Source organism: Arvicanthis niloticus, chromosome 30, assembly GCF_011762505.2.
Source record: "Arvicanthis niloticus isolate mArvNil1 chromosome 30, mArvNil1.pat.X, whole genome shotgun sequence".
NCBI classification, from domain to species: Eukaryota; Metazoa; Chordata; class Mammalia; order Rodentia; family Muridae; genus Arvicanthis; species Arvicanthis niloticus.
The window spans coordinates 2250562-2273277 of NC_133438.1; the positions used below are offsets into that span (position 1 = coordinate 2250562).

Genomic DNA, 22716 nt, shown 5'->3' on the forward strand with positions numbered 1-22716 from the left:
CATTATTGCCTAGACATACAATATTGCCCCAATAACCTAACAAGAGGTAAAACTATTGCTAAGAGATTCCAAAGCAGTACTTAAAATACTTAACACATTACTGAGTGCTTAAGAAACCAGTTTGTAAAAAATAATGTCATTATAAGACAAGCATTTTAGCAAGAATGTCATTGTATGGCTGATCTGAAACTGTGGTTCAAATAAAACACCACATATATCTGGCAAAACACATCTGAATGAGGTAAACATAAATCATATCTCATTGGAATGTTAGTGACCTGTAATTATTTTTTCAATGGAACAAAATAAAGTTGTTCCTCTCTTTCTTTTGGAAGAAGTTTGAGGTCTGAATATACTCATGGGTCTTATATCAGAATGATCACCCCATTTTCTGCTTCTGTCTACACACTGCTTCTGAAGATTAAGAAGCAATTATGTTTTAATAGCTGAGGTGTACTACATTGTGTAATTGTAACACATTTTTTTTGTATCCATTCCTCTGTTGAAGGACATCTGGGTTCTTTTTAGCTTCTGGATATTTTAAATAAGGTTGCTATGAACATAATGGAACATGTGTTCTTGTTATATGTTGGAGAATTTTTTGGGTGAGAGTGGATGGGTGGGAAAGGGAGCATCCCCATAGAAGCAGTGGGAGAGGGGAGGGAAAAGGGTGGTTTCAGAGGGGAAACTGGAAAAGGGCATAACATTTGAAATGTAAATACATAAAATACCTAATAAAAAATTGAAGCTTTAAATGGAAAATATTACTGATAAAATGGAAGACTTATAGAAACATTTAAAAAAAAAACAATTGTTTTTCTTAGAAACCAGAAATGCTTGAGATTCATTATCAAAGTCAATAATTTGAAGTCTAGAAAGATGTAAAAAAAATTAACAGCATTCTTTAATTGAATCTTCTTTTACAATTTATTTTTTATTGTTTATATTTGTGTGTGTGAGTGTGTGTGTACATGTGCATGTGTATGTGCCTGTCAGAGGAGTCTTAATATTTTTCTATCTTATATTTTTGAGACACTGTCTTTTAGTGAACCTGCTATTCATAGACTGATTCACCAGTAAATTTAAGGGAACCTCCTGGCTCCACCCTTCTCCTTAGCCCTAAGGTTACAGATATATGATACCACAAGCAGCAGTTTTTATGTGCATGATGAAGATTTGAACTCAGTTCCTTCTACTTCTGCTGCAAGAACTTTATCTGACTGAGCTACTTCTCAGCTTCTGCTTTAGCCATCATTGTGCTATAAATTTTACATTCCAATTGTGGTTTATTTTATTTTCATGTCAACATCCAGAATGGTGGTAGGATTCTACTGATTCTATCTTAGTCTTAGTGTTTTCCATAGAATAGTTGGAAAAGGCTTGATATCTTTTTGTTGTTGTTCAAGCACCAAATAATAATTCTTTCAAAAAATCCCACTGTTTGATCTTAGTCCTTTGGCTAACTGTTCTCATGCATGTACACCACATACATACAATTACACACACACACGAACATGCATACACACACAAATGCTGCTTTCTGTCTCTGTTTTTATTATGTATTAATTCATTTCTGATTATTTGTGGTAAAATACCATGACTAACCAACATACAGAAAGAAGGGCCTATTTGCATAAAAACTCCTACAGTTCCAGCAGTCTATCATGATGGTGGCAGCGAAGAGTGACAGGAAAAGCAGGAAGCTGAATCACATCTGGAAACACAAACATGATGTGGAGAAAAGTCACTGGGAATGGTATGAAGCTTTGCATTCTCAAAACTAGTCCCAGTAACATACTTTCTTCAGCAAGGTCACACCTCTAAAACCTAGCCAAATAGCAATATCTACTGCAGATCAAATATTCAAATATCTGAAACTTTATTCAAACCATCACATTATGTTTATTTTTATGTTTCGGGTAGCTTTTTCCTATAGGGAGGAACCATGATCCTAAGGCACATATAAATTGTAGTATATTTCTTTCTGAGACTTTCCATGGTGGGGTAAAGGGGCACCATATAAACTTATTTGGTTTCATAATATCTATCACATTATTTGTCATATATATATATAAATTTCTCATGTCAAATAATGATTCTTAGTTTCTTAATTTGCAGATCAAATTTGGAGAACTGATACCTTGCCCCAAGGTGCAAAGTAAACATGGCTGAATTGGAAATAAATGCAGAGTTGGAAGGCTCAGAAAATTCTAGATAACTAACCCTTTTCTACTTCCTTATTCATCCACTCCAGCTTGGTACCCTCTCAAACTCCAACCAACACCAAGTAAGAAAGAAATCGTGCAGGCATTCAACATTCCCAAGGGGCAGGGGAATTTGCCTGAGTAAATCTTGAAGTAAGCTTGTATTTTCTTCCAGAAAAGACAACTTGAGTTATAAATATAATAACCCTACATCTGATAGACATATTCAACCTGTGCCTCATGGGTCACATGCAGAAGATTTTAGTTATGAAAAGGTCTGCCACAAAGGAATAAGTTGACTCAAAACAATTAAAATTTTTTGTAAACAAACTGCACAGTTTTGAGTTTGAATTGTGTGTGTGTGTGTGAGTGTGTGTTTGTGTGTACACATGCCATGTTGGAACATCAAATGTTTTGACACTCTGATAAGGTTTCACATTTTTAGAAATGAATGGTTTAATAACTACTTAAAATGACATTGACCTTGAGGGCCAGAGAGATGGCTTTCCCATTAAAGTGTTTGCTACACAAACATGAGAACCTGAGGCTAATTTCCAACTCCCACATAAAAAGCTGGAAATAGTGGCATATGACTGTGGTACAAGAACTAATGAAGCAGAGACTGACAGGTCCCTAGTATTTGATGGCTTACCACCTGTACAGAATTTGTTAACTCTCAGGTTCCAGTGAGAGATCCCATCTCAAAAGTAACAGATGGATGGCATCTGATGATGGATGGCCATTAGAGGTTTGCCTCTGGTCTCCACACTTGTGTACACAATGTATACACACATGTGCACCTGAACTCACATACTTTCACAAAAATTTCCTTGATCTCATATGGATTTGAAGACCATAGGGGGGAAAATGAACCACAGAGATAAATGCTGAAGATTTTTAAAAATAGAATTACATACTGTGTATCATACTTTAAAAATACCTTATGCTTATATAAATTAGTATAAATCACATGTGCATAACAAATGCATAATGTAAATGTTTATCTAAAAGCAGACCACCCTAGCTCACTTAGCTCATTTAAATGTCTCAGAGTACTCACATTAGTGTCCAGGTGGGCAAAAATCAGAACACCTAACAAAAACCAGTATATATGAAAATGTTAAAATGTTAAAATGTTTTCTCATATAATTGAGGAATACTGTGTAGGAAGAACAAAGTGAATGACTAGGTATACCTTCATATTGTAGATCTAAGCAATCTTAAGTCAGGACTATCTGCAAAAACAAAGTTATATTTACACATATGTTTATCTATTATTCTTATAATAGAATTAAGTATCACCAGAGTTTGGGCACACACTAGTCACAGGACAATGAAGGACTTTATAAATAATCTAATACTCTTGCAACACATACCCTCACCCAGTGAAAAAATATGACTTGAATTTATTTAGTTTAAATTTTAAAAATCTTTTCTTGGTGTTCCCTCCCCAAACACCAATTAACTCTCCACGGTCCTTCCTTGAGAGGTGGAGTTTCTTGATAAGCTATGATTCCTGGTGCAGCAGTTGCAGGATTATTATGGGTGTAATCAACCACCTTATGACTGAGTTACTTGCATTTACTGTGTGTAAACAGGCAGATGCCAGAGGCCAACCTCAAGTATCATTCTTGATTTTTGAGAGGTCAATCATTGGTCTTGGAACTCACCAATTTTACTAGACTTGCTGCCCAGTGAACAGTAAAATCCTCACTTATTTACCTCCCCAGTGCTGATTACAATGAAAAACCCCATGCCTAGGTTTTAAGTGTAGTTTCTGGGTATGTAACTCTGATCCTCATATGTGTATGACAAGTACTGAGACATCTTCCCAGCTATTATTTCTATCTTCAATGACTATATTATTAGCTGCATATTTCAGATCTCAGTTCATCCCATCTTATCTTTAAGAACTCATGATATCAATGAGAATAGAGGCCAGCTCCCCCAAGTGCATGCAGGGAAAATCTTACTCTTTCACCACATCTCAGAGAAAACCATCTCACTGACTTTGGTGGCATTCCCAAATCAGGTTGACCCTCTGCAGTGTCTTACACTGGATAAAAGCAGAAGAAAGGTTCTCATGACTGATACCATATATCTCAATGGCTTCTAACCTATAACACATGTAATAGTTCTATGTCAGGGTAAGAAGGAATATTCATGGGAGGTGACTTAGTTATTTAGATTATGCTCACTTTATAGTCTCTGTCGATAATCTCTTTAAAATCCAGTTATCACAACAATAAAATTTCCCTTTGCTGGTAGATGTGACTATAATAGCTTATTCTCATTATCTCTGTCTGTGGTAAACTAATAGTTCCACTAGTAGTCTCTTGTTTCAGGTCTTGACCTGGAATGAAATTTGACATCACACTTTGTAATACAGTGAATCAAGGATTTGTAATTTCTAAGCCTATATCTCAAGCACCTTGAAACCTTTGAGTTTGAACCATTGAGTTTCATTCTTCCATGAACATACAATTATGTATTGAAGTTCTAATCCCTAGTATTCCATGGTACTGAACTTTGAGACAGTGTCATTATGGAAGCAACTAAGTTAAAATCAGGACTATTAGGTAGAATCTAATCTTGTAAAACTTTGAAGATACAGGGAGTAAGTAATTATTTTCACATCAATAAAAAAAAAGCCTGGAATATACTCCTTGTATGGGTCCTCTAAAGGAACCATCCCTGTTGATGCATAATGTCAGTTTTAGCCTCTACAATTGTGTTTGTCAATAAATCTTTACTGTATGATCCACTCATTCTATTTTTGTCATGGCAGCTAAAGCAGTTGCTACATCACTTAGTCCAAATAAGTCAACGTGATGTAGTTTAATCAACTCTGGTCATCTCCAGAGGACATCCGTCTATGTATCTATCCAGCCATCTATGCATGCATCCAACACCCATATATGCTCCTATGCAAGCAAGAACTATCTAGCCTATTCATGCTTCCATCCATGAAGACAAGCATACATACATTGCAACCGCAATCACCTACACACCACTGTTAACTGCTATGAAATCTGTGGGGAGCCGACAGAAGGCAGCTAGCATCCATGCAGCCATCTTGAGCCATATACCCTGACAAGAGACTTGATTTAAACAGCCTACAAGAGCCGAGCACACTCTGATAAAATCTTGTTTTAGATACCCAGGATCTTCCCTTGGGTGTGTGAGACTTAAAGATGTGGTTTAAAGCTGAGACTTAAGGGTGTGACTTAATGTGTGATTTAGAGATAAGACCTAAGGGTGTGATTTAAGGGTGTGACTTAAAGGCATGGCTTAGAAGTGAGATATATAAAAGGTGAGAGGCAGACAGAAGAAATTATTAGGTATTAGACATTAGGTATTAGGCATTTAGCACTTGGAGAAAGAACTTGAAACTGGAAACTTGGAACATGGAGGCACTAGGGTCTAGGAACTAGGGACTAAGAACTCAAGACTTGGGACTTGGACTAAGAAGAGAGACTGAATGGTTAGTCAACAAAATGATGGACTGGGTATTAGGACTATCTTGTACCTCACTGGTACAATTAGGAATAATTATGCTCTAATTGCATTTTGAGAGAAAAGTTTTATTTTAACAGGAAGGGTGAAGCTGGGTGATGAGAGAGAGAAAGAGAAAGAGAGGGGGGGCATGGAGTCAGATGTTCACGTGTCTCCACCAATCAAAGATAGTTTATATATCTAGGTTGGGTATTGGGTTACACTTTTGATTGAGCATTACCAAACTTATAAAGCCTTTGATTAACATTTAAAAAAATGTTTAAAAGCAAAAAGGAAAAGGGGGCATGGAATAGGGGTTTTCTAGGGAGGGGAAATGGGGAAAGGGAATGACATCTGAAATGTAAATATATATATATATATATATATGGCTAAAGAATAAATGGGATTGAATCACACTCTGTCTGGTCTCCATTCTTCATGTCTGTTCTCACTCTCTCTCTTGCTGAACCCCGACTGTGGATTGGAGCATCTTAGGGCAGTGCGGCTTTAACAATTTAGCCCCCAAGGCTTTTGGCAGTGCGGGTTCCAACACTGACAGAGCGGTCTCCAACATTCTGGCCCCCAAACGTGAGGCAGCTTGGGCTGCAACAGAAATCCCTATAGAATTTCATTTATTTTTATTTAATGTTCATTGGTCTTTTGCCTGCATGTATGTCTGTATAAAGATAGCAGGTCCCCTGAAATTGTACTCACAGTTTTGAACTGCCATGTGGGTGCAGGGAATTGAACCTGGGCCCTCTTCCAGAGGGCCCCGTACTCTCAACTACTCAGCCGTCTCTCCATTCCTCCTTATGTAGGTTTAATTTACTTTTCTGCACATTAATCACCCTTCTTGTGCCACTCTCAAAGACACAGCTACAACCTTGATGACATCCACACTTGATCCTTTAAGTGGCAGTTGAGATGTTTTATAGCATCACAAAGCAGCTTCCCAACATCTTCTAGTTTATTGTTTGAAACTTGTAGGTACTTCAGATTATCAATGTTCCTCAGGATTGCAGTCATGACCTCGCAGACCCTAATAGTGATGAGACAATGTTTTAAACTTCAAGAGAAAAATCACAATACAGTTGTTACTCCCTGATATGAAGAGGAAGCATTTCACAAGGCTCAATGATGTCTAAAATTGTAAAGAACACTCAGTGACTCAGAAAACATTTTAGTGATCCATAGACAGCAAAAACTGAGTATACCAAGCATTCTCAGATATTTAAAATGGTATATATGATTAACTATACTACATTGTAATGGAAGTTAAAACAGCAGACTGGAAAAATGGCTCAATCGTTAAGAGGACACTTTTCTCACAGAAGACTCGGGTTTGGTTGCCAGAATCTATGTTAGGCAGCTCACAAGCACTTTTAATTCCAGTCCCAGGGTGTCTGACTCCCTATTGAAGCATCCTCAGGCACTTGCACAAACTTAGAAGCACACACACACACACACACACACACACACACACACACACACTAGATGAAAAGTTGAAATAATATGCTAAATAATAGTGTTAAGCAATAATTGAATATAGGTAACTCATATGAGACTGGAGTCTGCCATTATGGGTTAGCAAAAAACATGTATAAGGCAGGAGTAGAAGGGACTACTGTATTGCTTCCAAGGCTTATACTTCCATCAAGGGAAGAAAGTGGACATGGTATCTTATTCTAGGTCAGTTTGGCCAAACCAACCAAACAAGTAAAGCACATAAATCAGTGTACATTTTGTGTTCACCAACTCTTCCTGAGTATGAGGCTTGCCCTAGACCATACATGATATACTAAGATTCATTGCACTGGATAAAACTGATTTTTGCTTTCCCAATGAATTTCTCAATACATATGCAATATTTTGAGAATCATCAAATGGTTTATACTTTTAAACTATTTTTTCTTTTTTATATTTATGTTCTTGTGTTTGTGGGTTTATTTCTGGATTTTTTTGTGTTTTTTTGAGACAGGGTTTCTCTGTGTAGCCCTGGCTGGCCTCAAACTCAGAAATCTGCCTGCTTCTGCCTCCCAAGTGCTGGGATTAATGATGTGCACCACCACTGCCCAGCTCTGATTTTTTTATTCAAGTCCATTGATAGACATGTCTTTCTCTGTTCCAGTACCATGCAATTTTTGTCACTATTATTCTGCAGTACAGCTTGAAGTCAGTGATGGTGTTGTCCCCAGAAGTTCTTTTATTGTTCAAGATTGTTTTCCATAACCTGGGTTTTTTTTTTTTTTTCTGTATAAAGTTGAGAATTCCTCTTTCTATGTCTGTGAAAAACTGAGTTGTGATTTTGGTGGGGATTGCATTGAACCTGTAGACTGCTTTTGATAAGATGGCCATCTTCACTATGTTAATCCTATCAATATATGTGCATAGGAAACTTTTCTATTTTCTGAGGTCTTCTTCTATTCCTTTCTTCAGGGACTTTAAATTCTTGTTATACAGATTTTTTTACTTGCTTGGTTAGAGTTACACCAAGATATTTTATATTATTTGTGGCTATTATGAATGGAGTGGTTTACCTAATTTCATTCTCAGTTTATCATTTTTTAAAGGAAGTCTGCTGATTTGAGTTAATTTTATGTCCAACCACTTTGCTGAAGTTGTTTATCAGTGGTAAAATTTCTCTTATAGAATTTTGGAACTTGCTTATACAGACTATCATATCATCCACAAATAGTGATACCTTGAATTTTTCCCATCCAATTTCTATCTCATTGACAGACTTATGTTGTCTAATTGCTCTAGCTAGGACCTAAGTAATATGGTTAGTAGATAGGAAGAGAATGGGCAGCCTTGTCTTGTCCCTGATTTTAATGCAATTGTCTTGAGTTTCACTGTGTTTAATTTGATCTTGGCTGTTGTCTGAGTGTATATTGCTTTTATTATGTTTAGTTACGTGCAATGAATTCATGATCTCTTCAAGACTTCTAACATGAAGGGGGTTATATTTTTGTAAGAAGTTTTCAAGCCTGTATTGAGATAACCATGTGATTTTTTGAGTTTGATTATATAGTGTATTACTTTGATGGAGTGAAACATCCATGCATCCCTGTGATGAGGCCTACTTTCTTGTGGTGAATAATGGTTTTGATGTTTTATTGAATTAAGTTTAAGAGAATCTTATTGAGTAATTTTGCATCAATATTCATAAACAAAATTTATCTGAAATTTTCTTTCTTTTTGGGTCCTTGTATGGTTTTAGTATTGGAGTAACTGTGGCTTCATATACTAAATTAAGTAAGGTTTCTTTTGTTTCTATTTTGTGGAATAGTTTGAAGAGTATTGGTATTAGCTCTTTGAAAATCTCATAGAATTCTGCACTAAAGCCTTCTGGCCCTGGGATTTTTTGGTTGAGAGGTTTTTATTGAGTGTGTCCATTTTCTTAGGGGTTATGGGACAGTTAAGTAGTTTACCTGATCATGATTTAACTTTGGAATTCAGTATTGTTTAGATTTTCCAGTCATGTTGAGTATAGGCTCTTGAGGTAGAATCTAATGCTTTTTTGAATGTCCTCAGTTTCTGTTGTTATGTCTCCCTTTTAATTTCAGATTTTGTTTATATGGATACTGTCTGTGAGCCCTTTAGTTAATTTGGCTAAGGGTTATCTATTTTGTTGGTTATCTCAAGAAAAACAGCTTTTGGTGATTCTTTTTATCACTCTCTTTGATTAAAATTGGTTAATTTCAGCCCTAAATTTGGCTATTTACTGTCTTCTACTCCTCTTGCCTGTGTTTGCTTCTTTTTTATTCCAGAGCTTTCAGGTGTGCTGTTAAATTGCTAATATAGTGTCTCTACAACTTCTTTATAAAGACACTCAGTGCTATGAATTTTCTTCTTAACACTCCTTTCATTGTCTTCCATATGTTTAGATATGGTGTACCTTCATTTTCATTGAAATCTAGAAAGTCTTTCATTTATTTCTTCCCTGACCATGGAATCATTGAGCAGAGGGTTGCTAAGTTTCCATGAGTATGGGGTTTGTTGTTGTTGTTTCTTGGTAAAGAAGATCTCCTGGGAGACAGGTAGGCTGTGGGGTCCCATGAGAGATGCAGAGTCCACTGATCTGCCATGGGTAGTGTTAGAAGTAGAGACTTGAATGGAGATTATGCTCTGGCAGAGCTGGATTGATCCCAGTTCTCCTGAGCATGTTGGTGTTCCAGCTGGTGTGATTATTGTCATGGGAGTATCAACTGTGTTCCTGCTTATGGCAGACATTCTGGGATACAGGTAGTCTCTTCGTTTATAGAGACTGGGGTTCAGGACAGTATGTGCCATTACTACAGGTGGTGGTGGAGAATTGAAATATATATATATATTTAGCCATATATTTTAAAAGATAGGATAATGTTTAATGTATACTGGTCACACATTCCTTTTTTAAATTTTTTTGTTTTTTTGAGACAGGGTTTTTCTTTGTAGTCCTGGCTGTCCTGGAAGTCACTCTGTAGACCAGGCTGGCCTTGAACTCAGAAATCCACCTGCCTCTGCCTCCCAAGGGCTGGAATTAAAGGCATGCACCACCACTGCCCAGCCCTACACATTATGTTGTAGTCCACTCCATTTTCTTTTCTGAAATAATTCATATGGATAGTTGAATGTGTGGCCTCTTATTTCCAGTTATTTTACACTAAAGGTTTTGTAAATGCTTTATAATTTACATGTGATTCCCCTATAGACTTAAGAACTGACTATGTTTATAGGAGTACATTAAAATACAGTATGTTCATGATTTTTTTTAAAAAATAATCGCACATATTTGACATGACAAGTTAGGGTGTACATATATTTATAAGTGTGTAAGTTTATTCATTAGTGATTGCAAGATCTCCTAGGGTCCATACCCTTATGAAATTCTGCCCAGAAGCCATGCATTGTCAATAGCTTCTCAGTTAAGTGTGTCATGAACCCCTTCCTCATGCTTGAATATTGTTTGACTGAATATTGTGTGCATGTTTTATACAGTCAACCACAGCTACTGTAATTTTATGAGTGAAATAGTCTGGTCATAACCAGTAGGTGCTAGTTTTGTCTGATACTCCTTCACATTTGGTTCTTTGTACTTTTCCACCACCTATACCATGATGTTGCTTGATTCCTCAAAGGAGGGTAGTGATATAGATATCTTATATGTGACTGAAAATTAAGAAGTGACTCCTTCTCTGCATTTTGGTTAGTGTGAGCATCCCCAGCTGAAACACCCAACAAAGGGGAGAGATAAACTGTAGAGACCATATCCAGAGGTTAGGCAAGTCTCCCAGTTGAGGGATGGTGTCACACAACCATCTCAAAAACATTAACACAGAATTTGAGGAGAACACAGGTAAACAGGTAGAAGCCCTTAAAGAAATGCAAGAAAACACAACCAAACAGGTGAAGGAATTACACAAAACCATCCAGGATCTAAAAAATGAAAGTAGAAACAATAAAGAAATCTCAAAGGGAGACTACCCTGGAGATAGAAAACCTAGGAAAGAAATCAGGAGTCATAGACACGAGCATCACCAACAGAATACAAGAGATAGAAGAGAGAATCTCATGTGCAGAAGATACCATGGAAAACATAGACACAACGGTGAAATGCAAAAATCTCCTAACACAAAACATCCAAAAAATCCAGCATACAAAGAGAAGACCAAACCTAAGGATAATAGGTATAGATGAGAGTGAAGACTCCCAACTTAAAGGGCCAGTAAATATCTTCAACAAAATTATAGAGGAAAACTTCCCTAACCTAAAGAAAGAGATGTCCTTAAATATAAAAGAAGCTTACAGAACCCCAAATAGACTAGACCAAAAAAGAAATACCTCCCATCACATAATAAACAAAACATCAAATATACAAAACAAAGAGAAGATACTAAAAGCAGTAAGGGAAAAAGGTAAGGAAACATATAAAGGAAGACTTATAAGAATTACAATAGACTTCTCACCAGAGACTATAAAAGCCAGAAGATCCTGGACTGATATTATACAGACCCTAAGAGATCACAAATGCCAGCCCAGACTACTATAGCCAAACTCTTTAAACCATAAAAATACTGCATCTGCAAATTTGTTCTAAAAATTAGTATGTTGGGATACTATAAGCACTAATCTGGGGGTTTATTTAGTGTAACAGAAATTGAATCAGGAACACATCATATTCCAAAACACCTGAAGAAATAAAACATACTGCTAGTATACATTTACTCTCTTCTTGTAAGTTATAGAAATTTTTACACAATCCAAAATTTTTCTCAAAATTTACTTTTTTTCTTAGAAATTTATCCTATAATTCTATCACTGATAAAAAAATTTCAGTTAATATTATCAATATTACACACCACCTATTATTATATTCCAAATATTGAAGCCCACAATGGAATTGAATTTTCCAGAAGCATGTAAATTGGGAAGAAGAAGGAAGTAATAAAACACTGCAAATGATCATAAGATGTGCATTTATGTCATGGTTTATCCAGCTGTTGCTAGGCCCATGGTTTTGTCTCCAGTGCCCTTAGTAAAAGAAATGAAGAATCCATGAAATTTCTTCTTTTGAAAACTAAAACATAGAAGGAGACATGCAAATTGAGATTGTCATATGGTTAAAAAGGTAGAGGAAAAAGTAGAGACAGAAGATAAGTGAAGAAAGGAAAGAAGAAGATGAGGTGGTATCAGTGATAAGAGAGGCTCAGCAGCAATTTACTAGAGGAACAGGGTTCACTCAGCTTAGAGAGAACAGGAAACAACCTGTTCTGCCCAGTTTGAAAATAGTTGCAATGTCACAGAAAAATTCATCCCACTCTAAAAAATACTAAAATCCCTTTTTCCTACCTTACCTATACCTTGAGTTCATTTCTTCTCTTCTATCTGTTGTTCCTCCTTTCTTTCTTCTATCTACCTCCCATCTTTTTCTTCTGTCCACCCTCCCTCCCATCAACATACCCTTTTTTATCCTGCTGTCCTCCTCCCCTCTCTTCCTTCCATCATTCCTAAATTTCTTTCTTTCATTCATTCTTTCTTTCTTTCTTTCTTTCTTTCTTTCTTTCTTTCTTCCTTCCTTCCTTCCTTCCTTCCTTCCTTCCTTCCTTCCTTCCTTCCTCTCTTCCTTCCTGCAGCTCTTCCTTCTTTTAAGCAGAACTGTTGAAATTCATTGTTATTTAAGTCTTTATGTACAACTGAGATTAAGAAAAGCACTCAGGAAGAAAATAAAATGCAAGGAAAACATGAATATGAATTCTCCAAAGGTTGATTTCTCATGAATTTAGTTTTCATTAGTCCTATGCACTGGTCACTCAATTCAGCCCAGAAAGACTCCATGAAGAAGATGGGCTCCACAAGAATTAAGTATCTGCTGAAACTGGTGAGAAGAACTCACTGACTTAAAATTTAATGATCTCCTGATATAATTTCCCCCAAAATGGTGATTTTCAACTCAGCTGTATACCCATGATGAGCAAAAGGAACTTCAGTGATACTAAAGTATAAGCAAGTTGCATGCCCTTGCCCTAGAGGGCCTTTTTCTGTCACTCAGGCATCCTAAACATTTTAAACATTCCAATGTCTTTTGGTTCCAAAGACATTCAGGGCAAGGCAAGAGCTGACAGATCTCACAGCATTTGAAAGTACCTCTTACAGAATTCTTGATCCTCTCTACCTTCAAATGTATACTATAAGGGAGAAGCTCTGGATACATAAGGAATCATATTTGCAAAGGCTGTAGAGAATGTGAACATGGCACCTAACAGAAAGAAGCTTCCACATACAGTGATTTGCCTCCATACAGCAGTAAGAGCTTCCATGTAATAGGAAACAGACACAGGAGCAAGAAATATCTTCCATATAAACTCCTCAATTGAGCATTTAACAGTCTATCAAGCAGACTAAGCCTACAACTGCCATCTGCACAGAAATTCTTTTCTCTAACCTTTTACCTGAATTCACTAAAGTTAACTTACTTACCTTATTACCGTCATTATTAGAACACGCTTGCCCTTTTTGTTTCTCTCCATGAATAACATTCCATTGTACAACTTCCATCACCAGACTTTTTAAACTAATATGTACTTACTAGTACTTGGGGTACATTTACAAGTCTGAAAGGGGCCAGTGAATTGACTCTGAGCATAACACCCCTTACTTCCCAATGTGAGGATCTGAATTCTGTCTGGGGATTCCGTAAGTTGAAAAAAGAAAACCAATAACCACATGGTTGAGTGTATAAGGAATACCAAGTGGAACACTGTAAGCTTCCACTGCTTGTTTCTTCCAAGTTGGAACTCACTGTCCTCTCACATGAGCTACAGTCTTGAATTTAAATCACACATGAAATGAGAAGATATTTCAGTGAATAAACGTGCTTGACTTGGAATTTCAATCACTTTAGTCTGGATCTTAGAATACAGCAAATTTCAGGTCCAAGAACTGTTTTGTTTTATTTTGTGTTGAATTAATTTCATACCAAGCCACTTCATTGAAGACTCCTATGTGCTGTAGGAGTTTTATGATAGAAATTGGGAGTCATTTATGTGTAGTATTATGCCATGTACAAATAGTTATGGTTTTAATTCTCTCTTTTCTAACTTTTATCTTCTTGATATATTTTAGTTTTCTTATTGTGCTATCTAAAATATCAATTACTGGATTGAATTGATAAGGAGAGAATGGACAGCCTGTTGTTGTTCCTAACTTCAGAGAAATTTCTTATATATGTCTCTCCATTTAATTTGGTGTTATTTACCACCTTGCTTTGCATTACTTTTAATATGCTTAGAGATGTTACTTTTATCTCTATCTCACCAAGAGTATTATCAAGAAGTGGTGTTAGATTGTTTTAAAGTTTTTTGTTGCTGTTGGTTTTTTTTTGTTTGCAACTAATGAGATGATTATCTGTCTGTGTGTGTGAGTGTGTGTGTGTGTGTGTGTGTGTTTCAGGTTTTTTTCCTATGGTGGAATATGTGGAAAAATTTTCCTATGTTGAATCTTTTCTTCATCTCCAAGGTAAACTCTAATGAACCAAACCCTACTACAATGTTTGGAGTTTCGTCCTGTTTTGTTTTGTTCATCTTGTTTTGGGGTTTCATTTGTGAGTATTTCATTGAGTAACTTTGCATAAATATTCATGAGGGTAAGTGAGCAGTACATGTCTTTGTTGAATTTCTGTGTGGTTTGAGTAACAGAGTGACCAAGAGTCATAAAATGAATTAGGCAATATACCTTCTGTTTCTAAGTTTTGAAATAATGAGGAGAATTGGTATTATTTCTTTGAGACTTACAGAATACTCTGCTAAAACTGTTGCCCTGGGCTTTTTGGTTTTCTGCAAGATTTAATGACTACAGTATTTCTTTCAAGTTAGTAGGCCTATTTTGTTTATTTGATCTTTGTTTAATTTTGCTAAGTGTTATCTGGCTAGAAAATTGTCCATTTCACTTAGAATTTGCAATTTTGTGAAGTACATGTTATTGACATAATACATAATGAGTATTTGAATTTCCTTGAGGTCTGTTATTATGACTCTCTACTTCTGGTTTTGTTCATTTGAATAATCTCTTTGTCATCTAGTTAGTTTAGACCAGGGTTTGTCTATCTTGTTAATTTTCTCAAATAACCAAATCTTTGTTTAATTGATTCTTTATATTGTTCTCTTTTGTTGATGGTGTTGTCATGCTGGCTTCTAATCATCTGGCTTTAGAGTTATTATGAGGACAGGTGTTGATTTCTGTTTCTGTTTGTTAGGTGGATGCTTTTTCTTTTCTGTTTCTGTACTTGGCTTTGGTTTACTCTCTGTTCTTTTGGTCTGAGTGGCCTGGAGTTTTTCTGACAAGCATGTCTTCACCTCCAGTAGGATGTCTTTGCTGGGGCTTTGGTTAAAGGCGTGATCTCTAGGACTTTAAGTGTCAGTGTTGCTTCTGAGATTCTTGGTATGGCATGTCTTCCAGTAAAGCAGAAGCCTTCTGCAAAGTGGTTAGGTAGGCCAGAATATGAAGAATATGGTAGGCTGTACAGGTGGAGGTTATTGAAAAGGATGGAGCCTGGAATAGCTCTGATCTCCAGTAAAGGATCTTAAGTGCTGGCTGGGATATCTATTGGATTATTTTAACGTATAGTATTGTCATTAAATCTTTGAATATGTTATATTTATATAAAGTGTCATTTGGTGATGTTGACCCATTTGCTTGTCCTGTGGAGTCCTCTAGATGTGCCATCATATTACCAAATTCTCTCAACTTCATAAATCCTTGTTTTAAAATAATAACCAACTGATAATGTCACTTTCTGCTGTCCATATACTTGTAGATGTGTGAGTTTATCTACTAGTGCTTGGCTGACCTTCTAGGGGTTCACACGTAGTGAAAATTGCCACCTGCCTAGAATCCCATGAATTGTCAAAAACTTCTCACCTGGTACTAGCTTCTCATGAAGCCCTCCTTCACACTAGAATGTTGACTGGCTTGATATTGTCTGTCTGCATTTCCAAGATGAAACATTTATACCCAAAACCACAAAGATCCCACAGGTTGCAAAATTACTACCTATTGTGACTTTATGAGTGCAGTGGTTCAGACAGAGCCATCAGATACTACTACTACTACTGATTATTATTATTATTAATTATTATTATTATCATTAATGGTATTTCTTCACATAATGCCATTTGATTTTTTTCCATCCTAATTATTATGATGTTATCTGAAACTTTGGTTGGGGATTGATAAAGACATCCCATTTTGTACAGGGATTTACGGAGTCACTCATTTTTTGCACTTTTGTCAATGCAATAACTACCTTTACAAAACACAGAAACTGCTCTAATGGATTCTGAGTGTTGCACTAACCTGAAGCTAAAAATGTATAAATTTAAAGAATAGTTGGATTCTATGTCCACTCAGTAAAACAATTACATTCATTGAGTTCATGAAGCCTGCATGATCCCCAACCATGTGTTCTTAGTCCAATTAGCTGCTCTAGGCTTCCTGGAGACCAGTGATTCTCAATTTGTAGCTCAAAATTATAGATAAACACATATTTTCGCTATTCTTATAAATCTAAAACCACAAATTTATTTCTGTTAGTACGTTGTGACTGTAATTTCTCTAATGAGCAGTGTTTCAGATGCTAGGAAATATTTGTTTTCCAATAGTCAATATCCACAGATTGAGAACCACTGCTATACAGCAAGCCCCAACTGCAACTGGAAAGTAGCTGGTTACCCTAATAAAACTTGTGTTGTTAGTGGAGCAATGGGAGTATCTTAGTAGGCTAGTCTTTGTTGCAGTTTAAAGTATTCACAGGTGGGTAAGACTATGACTGACTTCCTCAAATAAACTCAATGCATCTCAGATGCCAAGGAATGTACCAAGCAAGGAGAAAACACAATGGTCAATATGAACTTAATTTCATATGTTCCATCTCAGAAGTGTAAGTTGTCTTTGGCAAAAGGGTCTTGTCATAACATACTGATTTGTAACCAACTGCAGTGACAATAGTCTATATTATTTGAGGGATCTGCAGACACTCAGTCCAAAACCTCAAGTGCATGCATCTCAAGGCCTTTTGATGGGCATCCAATGAATTGTAATATTATTGCAATAGTCTGTACATAATAACCTTAAATACATACTTTAACAAACAACAATATACCGACCTCCCATATGACTTTTTTCAAATGTACATAGTGTTAATTATTCCCTCCCCAACACTCCACTTGCATCCATTTTGACAGTAACATAATGAAGACCAGTTTTCTGAAATGATTAAAGTGTATCATGAGCATTAATATTTGATGGTTTACATATGCACATTTATATTTGTATGTGTGTGTTTGTGTGTGTGTGTGCATGTGAGCATCTTTATATTTGTTAATTTTGTATTGGAAGTTTTACATCAATTGTAGTATATGTTTATTTACCTCCTCATGAGTAATTATGTATTTTTAAGTTGGGAATCCTGTGCCATTTTAACTCAAAAGTATAGACTTTTAGTAAAACATCATTTTTATAATTAAAAATTATATGGTTGTCAAGTTGACTATATGCATTTTGGATAGTTACCCTTCATTGTCTGTATGACAATAAGGGTGTTTCAGAGGGGTTCGTTTGAGGGGCAGTAGACCCATTTTTTTATTTGTGTAATACCATCCCATAGGTTGATGTAGAATCTAAATAAAAAGCACCAACCCCCAAAACAACTGAGCACTGCAAGTTTTGTCTATTCTTTGTGACTTCTAACTCAATGGTAACATGTAACTCATGCATCTATCACTACAAATCCATCTTCCCACTCCTTCTGTCTTACAATACAGACTTTACATTCAGACTGTGGAGTGAAAGAAACCAACCCTTCTTTGAATGGGCTTTGTCAGGTATCTTGTCTGAGGAATAAGAAAATAAATAGCAGATCTATCAATGCTTCTCGTATGTCCCAAGATCCTGTCTTTCTTATTGCTAGGATGTGAGCGGTGTGTGTGTGTGTGTGTGTGTGTGTGTGTGTGTGTGTTTTATAGGTAACTTTTTTATCCAACTCCATATTTTGAAAATGCTTTCACCAAATTTGTGGTATTATTTCAATATTTTGATGGAACAAAATGTGAGACATTTTAGAATTTCTGATAATAGTTAAATTTTTGGACATTTTAAATTGCGAAAAAATTTCAAGCTAATAGAAAAATTGCAAAAGTTAGTAAAAAGCTATCTCATCTAGCTTTACTCAAATCCCCACTTTTTCTGGGTGTGGACAATCTATTGGCAGAATGTTTACCTGACAAATGCATTGTCCTAGGAAACGTATACAAACAACTGTTTACAACGTAAGTCACAGAGAACTCAGTATACAATTCCTAGCACAAACAGCATCAATGCAAAAAATCATCCCTGAGATTGCAAACCCAGAGTATCCATATCTATTTAGCAATATTATTTCATCAGCTAGCACCTTTCACATTTCCCAATAATCACAATGGTGCAAAGTATAAGAAGAAAACAAAGTGTTCCTCTCATGTATGTAAGCCAGAATTTAATATATATTTACTAAACTTTGCTCTCTACAGTATGATTATATCCAAATCATATATGCAAATAAGATTCTAGATTAAGATTAGAAAAACTATTGCCTGGAAGAAACAGAAAAATGTGAAAACTTACGTTCAGCTGTTTTGGAGCTGGAGAACCATGTGATAATGTCTTTATTATGCAGAAATTTCTTACAGATAATGCATTATAGTAGAAGATAAGAATTGAATCAGAGAAGACTTAAAATATTCAGTTTTATAAAATCACAAACGTGGAAAATTGTTCTGTTTTGTGAAATTGTCAAATAAAAATAAAAATAAGTTGAGGTATCTGAATGAAACAAATTAAAATTATAGATGTGGATCCTATCAATAGACTTGAAGATAATACTTATGGTTTGGTAGTGTTCTGGTTATTTAGAAAATACTGTATCACTGCCTCTTAAGAAAAGTGTTAAAGTCTAAATTTGAAGGCCTCTTCACCAAGCACAATCTGTTATGGTTCCTCCCACCGTGGAGAAATTGGAACTTTTAACTACTTGGGTTATTGTGGTGTACACACTCTAGGGCACTGCAGACTTGACCCATTTAGTGTTCACACAAAATAAGAAACTTTCTCGTAGGAACAGTTGGTAGAGATAAAGTATGTTAGTCATATAACTTCTTAGGAATAAGCAGAAAGCCAGAGGTATATTTTCTTGAGAAAATGAATATGTATAAACACTATAATTTTATAAAATTGAAGTATTTTGATTAACTTTCTAGAAAGGTAATATTATGTAGGGAGAAGGAAGAGGCACAGAGCTAGCCATGGATACATAATGAACAAAGTTGACCGGAGAGCTGTGATGAGTGGTCTGAATTTCTTTCCATTTTAAAGCATACGCTAATTATCCATGCTAAGGGATTACATGGTGATACCTAAATTAATGTAAAATATGAGCTTTTGTCATATCAGCCATTCTTCATCTCATTTCTATCTTTTTTTTGTTCTATGGATCTTTTCAACTATAAGTTAGTTATATTTGACTTGGTTCCTCTTTGTTCCATGATTTCACATGATAGAAAATGTTAGGTATGCCTTTGTCAGAATGACTAATTTTTTAAAGCTTCCTTCTGGTTCCATCCTCATTTTTATAATGTATTCATAGCAGAGATGACACTTGGAAATTTTAGTGTCTACATGTAAGAAGCCATAGACAAGAGCTTGAAGCTTGGGAGCTGGTTCAGTATTTAAAGCATGTAGTGATCTACCAATGAACTGAGTTCTGCTCAAAGCATCCACATTGACTGACATGTAGCTACAGTTCCAGAGATTCCAAAGCACTCTTCTTGCCTCTGTGAGCAGCAGACCTGTATAGTGTGGACATGCACACACTTAAGCACATACATATGCACAAAATTAAAATATTTAAACATTATTAATAGATTTCATTTGTGGAAGAATGGTTTGGAACCTAATAGCAATGACTGCTCTTCCAGAGTTCCAGTGCTTTATTCTTATCAACCAATGTGTTTGCTTGTTCAAAACTATCAGTGACTCCAGTTCTAATGGGTACAAAACATCTTCTAAGCTGTCCAGGTTGTGTACATGAGGTACACAGATAGACATGGAAGAAATATGCCCGTTCACATAAAATAAAAAGAATATTATGCACACACACACACACACACACACACACACACACACACAGACACTCAACCCAAGGTATATTTTTCTGGGCCATCAGATAATTCCTAATCTCACAAATATATTACCTCATGTTCACTATACTTTGCTTGATATCATGTAACAATTTATATAAAATGGTAATCTTATATATTAGAAATTTTGATCAATATTGAATAGTAAATTATGTAACAATAAATTTGTGATAACAGGTAGCTGACTTCTGATGAGTCCATATAGTGATGGAATTGATTACAGGATGATTGATATTTTCAAACTGCAATCATAGCATTGTACAACAGATAAAAGAATAAGACAATGTGTAAGATAAGACAAATGACCAGGGTTCATATTGTACTTGGATGAAGCTATCTTTTACAAAAGCAGGATAAAATCAGGCTAAAACTAGGCTTGATAGTGCTTATGAGAACAAAGGGGCAAACTAAGGGAAAGCATGATTCAAGAAACGTTACACAGATTTGCAGTAGCATTGGATATTTAGAGAAGGCCATAAAGATGACCATAATGGAGGAGAATGAGTAAGAGATGACAAAAGTGAACACCAGGATGAGGATAAATTTGGTGGCTCTGTTTTCAGGTGAGGCACTTAGAAGGTACTGAGAACTATGGATATGCTTGACTGGTTTCTTATGTCTATGGAGAATACTCGCCATGGAGACACTTGAGCAGGCCATGAGACCCAGACACAGCCCATGAGAGATGCACAGTAAGAACATATACAGTCCAGTTCCCACATTGCCTGAAGCAAACCATGAACAGTATTCATAAATCTTCCAGTTAGTCACATTTTTGTTGTGCCTGGGGCTTGACACTCTTACTGGAGTCATAATGTTTAGAAAGATTTGCACAAGCCAGCCTACTGAGCAGGAGGGTCCAAGGCACTTGTTGGCTCTGTGTTTAAGCATCATCCACCTGTAATTGTTTGGGCTGATTGTGATTGCTTGGAAGCAACTCAGTAGGCACATAGCATACAGGGACTGTCCCCTTGTTATTCGGTAAATATAGTTGATTAACTTACATCCAATATCATCCAGAAAATCTATAAATCCATAATATGACTGTGTCTGTGGAATTCTTTTTGAGATGATATACAAGCAGTTGGCAAAAGCTAAGTGCTCTATAATCTGGTCTTTGGATCTTAAAAGTTTCCAGTAGATATTAAAATGATATAATAAAGTAGCATTGAAGAATTTCCAATCATGCCCACCATAATCTGGGAGAAGAGAAAGATTTCCACTGACACGTTTTCAGAAGCCATTTTCCTTCCTATAAAAAAGTAAATAAATTTATTATAGCTATTAATCTTTAAATAGATTATCATTTGCATTACTTCATGATGTTAGCTAAAGGAGTATAGTTATCACTCTATTGCTTTTGTCTCCCACTGAAGAACATTCAAAGTTTTGTTGGTAATATAAATCTTCTCTATTATTTAAATGAAGTTTGGACATCTTTCCTTAGGAATAATATTTTCACTGAACAAGGTGCTGCATGACATTTAGCATAGTCATCAAGAGATAGAGGCAGACAAATTAATTTGTGATAATCTTGTCTACAGAGTTATTTCCAGGCAGACAGTGTTATAGAACACATAACTCTATGTTAAAACTCCCCAATATGGTAAATGTTTTTTATTTCTTTTGAAAGACATGATGATTTCCAGTCAATTTTCCAAAAAAGCTCTTTTAAGGTACATTAATTCTGAATTTCACAAAAATATATTTACAATTTCTTGAGATAAGAAATAAATAATACTTGAAAATATTACCTTAAAACAGTAAATATTCCCAGTGTATAAATATATTTAGTTTTAATATTTTTATAGTGTTTCATTATGTGTTTTTAATTATGATGGTGATTGCATGAGTGTGTAAGTTCCGACAGTGTCCAGAGTTCTTGGATCTGCCAACTATGGATTTGAAGGCAAGGATAAGCCCAAAATAGAAACTTCAAACTGAACTCACATAAACCCTAATAGCAATATGCACTCTTAAGAACTGGCTTGTTACTCTATAAAAATATTTGATCTACATTTGAAAAAACATAAAATATGAAACAAATTAAAGATGGGTTCATGACTTTAATAAGTAACATGTAAACAGTTCAGATGTTGAAAAATGTGCAAAATATGGCCCAATATCTTCAATAATTAAAGGAATACAATGAAAGGATGCAAATCAAAGCTGCAATGAGAGATCATCACATTCAGTATAAACAAGTAGTAATCAAAACAAATTACCATAAAGGCAAGAGTAAACGCTGCTGAGCATAAGGTGAAATAAGAATCCATATTCAGATTCGATTGAAAAGTAAAATATTTTAG

General features: G+C 35.6%; 1 pseudogene; it reads right to left on the minus strand.

Moving 5' to 3' along the window:
• Positions 1 to 20740: 20740 nt before the first annotated feature.
• LOC143440634 (vomeronasal type-1 receptor 4-like) lies at positions 20741 to 21666 on the minus strand (annotated as a pseudogene).
• Positions 21667 to 22716: the final 1050 nt, after the last annotated feature.